Source organism: Dendrobates tinctorius, unplaced genomic scaffold (genome assembly GCF_039654945.1).
Source record: "Dendrobates tinctorius isolate UK_male_01 unplaced genomic scaffold, ASM3965494v1 ptg000250l, whole genome shotgun sequence".
Taxonomy (NCBI): domain Eukaryota; kingdom Metazoa; phylum Chordata; class Amphibia; order Anura; family Dendrobatidae; genus Dendrobates; species Dendrobates tinctorius.
Window position 1 is genome coordinate 61,187,956 of NW_027361917.1, and position 5,677 is coordinate 61,193,632.

Below are 5,677 nucleotides of genomic sequence, written 5' to 3' on the forward strand. Positions count from 1 at the left end.
TGGGTTATCTGAATTATCTGAAAAGAAAACAGATTTAGGGGAGATTTATCTGTGAAAACTGGATCTGTGAAACTGACTCAGGTGCCCTTAGCAACCAATCAGATTCCAACTTTCATTTCCAAAGAGTCTGTGAAGAATGAAAAGTGGAATCTGATTGGTTGCTAAGGGCAACTGAGTCAGTTTCACTTTGCACCATGTTTGATAAATCTCCCCCTTCATACCCCTATTACACATACTGTCCACCTACTTTTGGACAACCCTGTATATAATATTAATTATGTAAATGAGGGATCAGTGACCTGTCAGCAGTATTCATTATGAATAGCTAATCAGAGCACCACATGAAGACCCCCCACAGGCCACCCCCAAAGCACGAGCATATCATTAACTCAAAACTGAAAATAAAGATTAAGCCCTTTCTGACCTTAAACGTACTATTCCGTCCATGTGACCTGGGATTTAATGCCCATGGACAGAATAGTACGTCATGCCCTTTAATGCAACATTGCGACTTAAGTTGCGGTGATCGTGTATGGCGGAGCAAGAAGAGGGATTTCCAGGCTCAGGGGATAAAAAGGGGAGGTTCCCAGACCTAGAGAGCTCAGAGAGAGGGGGGTGGCCCCTGTAAGACAGCTGGAGGAAAGGAGAGCCTGGGGTACCCAATGGTTGGAGAGTTGCACACTGAAGAGAAGTAGGTGTGGCAGCGGGTGGATGGGCCGAGTAGGTGATTGCTGTGCCCGGGGGCCTAAGGCAGGCACAGTGAAACAGGCTGAAACAACGTCGCACCGGGAAAGGAGGGAAGGAGGAAATGTGTAGCAGGTACCCAGGCAAGCGTATGGAAGCTGTCCGAAAGGTTGCTGTATTCTGGAGAAGAATAAGCGGTTTTGTGTGAAGCACTCCTGGCTCTGGACTACAGTCTTTTCGCTCATCAAGGGAAGAATCAGGGTCTGCATCGGGAGTACATTAAAATTCCAATGCTATCTTACCTGTAGGAAGATGGTGTCGGCATCCCGAGCTGCGTCCTCCCCCATCCAGAATCCCAATCACTGTGATTGGCTGTTCAATTCTGAACAGCTAATTGCAGCCTTTCTCATTGTTTCAGCCAATGACATCGGCTGAAACAATGAGGTCCCAGGCTAGGATCGAGTACCGATGTACTCGATCCAAGGACGGTGCCTGGCAACGCCAGGCATTGGCGAGAACTGTAATAGCACTGATCCTAGGCCGGAGCCTAGAACAGGACCTGCAAGAGCTGATTGGCCAATCACAGGGCACAACTGTGACCACTCTGTACCCTGCTGGTGACCTGCCTAGGATCGAAATGATCCTAGGCAGTTGCCATGGTCACCAGGACCAGCAGTGATTGGTGGGATCAATGTGATCATGCGATCCCACCAATGACAGGTCACAGCAGCGGTTTGACCGCTCTGTGACCTGTCTCACCTGTATGTGACCTGCTCTGCAGGAATCCTTACTCTAGCTGAGGATTACTGCAGAGCGGTCACACAGCTAGAGCTCCTCCTGTGCTGGGATTTGTGGTGCCACAGCAGCCTGTGACACCGCAATCCCTGCTGAAGAAAGAAGACAGAATAAAGAAAAAAGAGACACTACAACTGTAAGTGTTACCTGATCCCTGCCCAATCTCTCTTCATCCTTAATTCATTTTAAGGGAAGGCTCAGATTCCGTCAGTACCTGCCCAGCTAGAGGGCCAAGTACGAAATCAAACTCTACAACTGTGTGAGAGTACCTCAGGGTACACCTACAAGTTTAGAGTTTATGAAGGGAAGGACACCAGGACTGAACCCCCTGAGTGTCCTCCTGTCCTGGTAATGAGTGGGAAAATTGTGTGGGATTTGGTGCACCCACTGCTGAATAAAGGTTATCACCTCTACACTGATAACTTTTATACCAGCATCCCACTCTACAAATCCCTCTCTGCCCGAGGTACCGCAGCCTGCGGTATTGTCCGCAAAAATCAGAGAGGCCTCCTGAAGACACTACTTGGACAGATGCTCAGAAGGGGTGACAGCAGAGCCCAATGTAGCGACCACCTCTGGTGGTCAAGTACAAGGACAAGAGGGATGTCCTCTTGACCACCATACACGGTGATGGCTGCGCCCTCAGCACTGTACGGGATACCTCTACACAGGTCTGCAAACCGGACTGTATAGTGGTGTACAACAAAAACATGGGGGGCGTTGATCTCTCCTATCAACTCCTCTAACCCTACAGTGCTTTTAGAAAAGCCAGGGTGTGGTACAAAAAGCTGTCCGTGCACATCGTATAAATGGCAATGGTCTCTGCTTTCCTGCTGTCATGATGTGCACGTCACACCGATACGTTGTACCTTCAGTTCCAGGAGGTAGTGGTTAAGGCCTTGATATTTGGCACTCTGGAAGGAGTGGGCCCCAGTATTTCTGGAACTGAAGGTGCTCGTATCGTACCAGGTCAGCATTTCCCAGGGGAGGTCATGCAAACTGGAAAAAGAGGTAAGTCGCAAAAAAGGTGCTGAGTGTGTTACAAAAGGGGAATATGCAAGGAAACCATTTATCAATGCGACAACTGCCCCAAAAAACCTGGTCTGTGTATGAAGGATTGCTTCAAATTGTACCACACCTCCATGCACTACTAATTTACTTTACAGGAAACAGATTAGTTCCAAAAAGGGGGTACATCTAGATAAGTTGCTTGGGGGTCTAGTTTCCAAAATGATGTGACTTGTGTTTTTTTTTTTACTGTTTAGGCACATCAGGGCCTTTGCAAACAGAACATGAGACCCGCAGACAATTCAGTCAAAGTCTACATTCCTAAACTTCACTACTTCCCTTCCGAGCCCCGACGTGTGTCCAAACAGGTTTTTCCCACATATGGGGTACCAGCGCACCCAGGACAAATTGGACAACAAAGTTTGGGGTCCAATTTCTCCTGTTACCCTTGGGAAAACTAAAAATTTGGGACTAAAAGATAATTTTTGTAGGCAAAAAATAGGATTTTTTATTTTCATGCCCGGGCACTATAAACTTTAGTGAAACACTTGGGGGTTCAAAGTTCTCACCACACATCTAGATAAGTTCCTTAGGGGGTCTAGTTTCCAAAATGGGGTCACTGGTTGGGGATTTCCACTGTTTAGGTACATCAAGGGCTGTCCAAACGCAACATGATCCGATCTCAATTCCAGCCAATTTTGGTTTGAGAAAGTCAAACGGCGCTCCTTCCCTTCCGAGCTCTGCCGTGCGCCCAAACAGTGGTTGCCCCCCACATATAGGATATCAAGCGTATTCAGGAGAAATTGTACAACAACTTTGTGTGTGCATTTTCTCCTTTTAACCTTGTGAAAATAAAAATATTGTTGCGAAAACATCATTTTTGTGACTGAAACGTTAAATATTCATTTTTTTCCTTCCAGGTTTTGCTTCTGCTCCTTTAAAACACCTTAAGGGTTAATAAAGTTCATGAATGTGGTTTTGATCAGCTTGAGGGGTACAGTTTTTAGAATGGTGTCACTTTGGGGTATTTTCTGCCATGTAGACCCCCTCAAAGTGACCAGATGTGAGGTGGTCCCTAAAAAATGGTTTTCTAAATTTTGTTGTAAAAATGAGAAATCACTGGTCAATTTTTAATCCTTATAACTTCCTAACAAAAAAAAAATTTGCAGGTATGCGTATAGCATGTTGACTTTCACTTCTGTATACTAACTTTTCCTAAATTTTCAGTTACCTTGACCCTTACATTTTACTCCCATCAGGGTAAGTACTGGTATTTTTCTATTCTTATTTTTACTTTTAATTTTTTTATTATTTTTTTCTTTTTCTTTTTTTCTTTTTAGCTTTTTTCTTTTTCAACTTTTCCCATTTATTTTAATATATTTTTTTTCCTTTTTTCATTTTCATCATTTTTTCATTATTATTAATTTTATAATTTTTTTTCATTTTTTTCAATTTTTATTATCAATTTTAATTTCTTCATTTTTTATTTCTTCAATTTTTATCATCATTATTATTATTTCTTCCTTTCATTTTTTTCATATTTATTTACATTTCGTTCTATTACCATTTCATTTTTCATTTTTTTATTTTATTTTTTATTTCATCATTATTTTCCTTTTCTTTTCTTTTCATTTTTTCATCATTTTTTTCCTTTTTTTCCATTTTTTGTTTTTATTTCCTGTTTTTTATTTCCCTTTTCTTATCATTTTTACTCTAGATTTATTTCATCCCCTCTTATTTCATTCTATTTTTATTTACTTCCTCTTTTCAATCCCTTTGATCCATTTCATTCATTATACTCATTTTATTCACCTCATTCATTAATTCCTTCTTTTTATGTTCTCTTCCCACTCTGTTGCTTCTGTTCTATCTCCCTACCTCTTCTCCCTCCTTGTTTTGTGCCCTCCCTCTCTCTTCTCTCCTCTCGCCTCATCTATCTTGCTTCACGGCTCAGTCTGACACTCTCCCCTCTCTCTCCCCCCCTTCCTCCAGCGCTACTACGCAGGCGCCAGGTACACTTTTGTTTATGCCTCCGCTTTCCCTTGTAGTTTCTATCTCCAGCACACTACGCAGGCGCCCCCACCAACAGCGCTACAAGCTTCGGCTTCAGTATACACCACTGATGTCTTCCACACAGTATGTACACTCCAGACACTCCCACTGACTTCCGGTCTTCAGGGTACTTTAACTCACTGACCACCAATGTGTGCACACTCCACCACAGACGGCGCTTGGTGCCCCACGTTTCCAGGTTTGTCCTGCAGCACTGCTGCACCCTTGGCTACTTTATGATGCTTTCATGCTGTTAACTCTTGTACTACCTGTCCCCTCAGCTCATCTCAGGACCTCTGCCTGGTCCCTGCCAGACCGGACTTCTACATATGGCACTTTAGGTAAGCCTCTCTTCTGTCCGTCATATCCCCTTTCTTTTCCTTACAGCAGTTTCCTATACTGGTCCAAATCTCTTGTTTGTTTCCTCCTTTTTCAGCCCCTCCTGCATATTCATACTGCCGTGATTGCTCCTTTTTCTCTTGTGCTTTAAGGTCAGTCTCCATGCTTGCACTGCCTAATTATGTTGCATTTTTGTCATTTGCTCTATTATGCCAGCCTCGCCGTAACCCAGCTCCACGTCTGTTTCCATCAATATTTACTGGATCTAACTCCAATATCCTATGGGCTAACTCATTGATTTGTACAATTTTGATCTACAATGATTTTGCACACAACGATCCTGTACATGATGATTTTGTACATAGTGTAAATATGTAATTGTGTAAATATGTATATCTGTATAAACCTCTACAGAGTTTGTACATTTTTGTGATTATCACTGTATTATAGCCTAATGTCTATCTTTGTATGTGTCTTTTCTAGTGAGGTTTGAAAAAGACCCGACATAGGGTCGAAACGTTACCTCAACGCACTATTTCCCTGTGGTGTCTTCAATAAAAAAATTTTTGCATTGAAAATCAAAATTTCCCAGAGTGCAGCTGTTTTTTCTTCACTGGATGACCTTCTGGACTAAGTTCCTGGTTCAGCTCGCCTCGCACCTACCTCATATCCACAGAGTGCACGCCTTGTCTGTATCATATTGCTTCCTAAGTGGACAGTTTGATTTCACAAAAGTTTGATTTACTTGGAGTTATATTCTGTTGTTTAACTGTAGTGAAACCTCCACCAGGGGGAGCTG

The 5,677-nt window shown here is 43.0% G+C and overlaps 1 long non-coding RNA gene across 1 annotated transcript; it reads left to right on the forward strand.

Annotated features, from left to right (window-relative positions):
- Positions 1 to 4,312: 4,312 nt before the first annotated feature.
- LOC141063385 (uncharacterized) lies at positions 4,313 to 5,430 on the forward strand. The gene is made up of 4 exons (XR_012224873.1): positions 4,313 to 4,738; positions 4,821 to 4,880; positions 4,976 to 5,030; positions 5,362 to 5,430. It is a non-coding gene; the product is annotated as an uncharacterized lncRNA (long non-coding RNA).
- Positions 5,431 to 5,677: the final 247 nt, after the last annotated feature.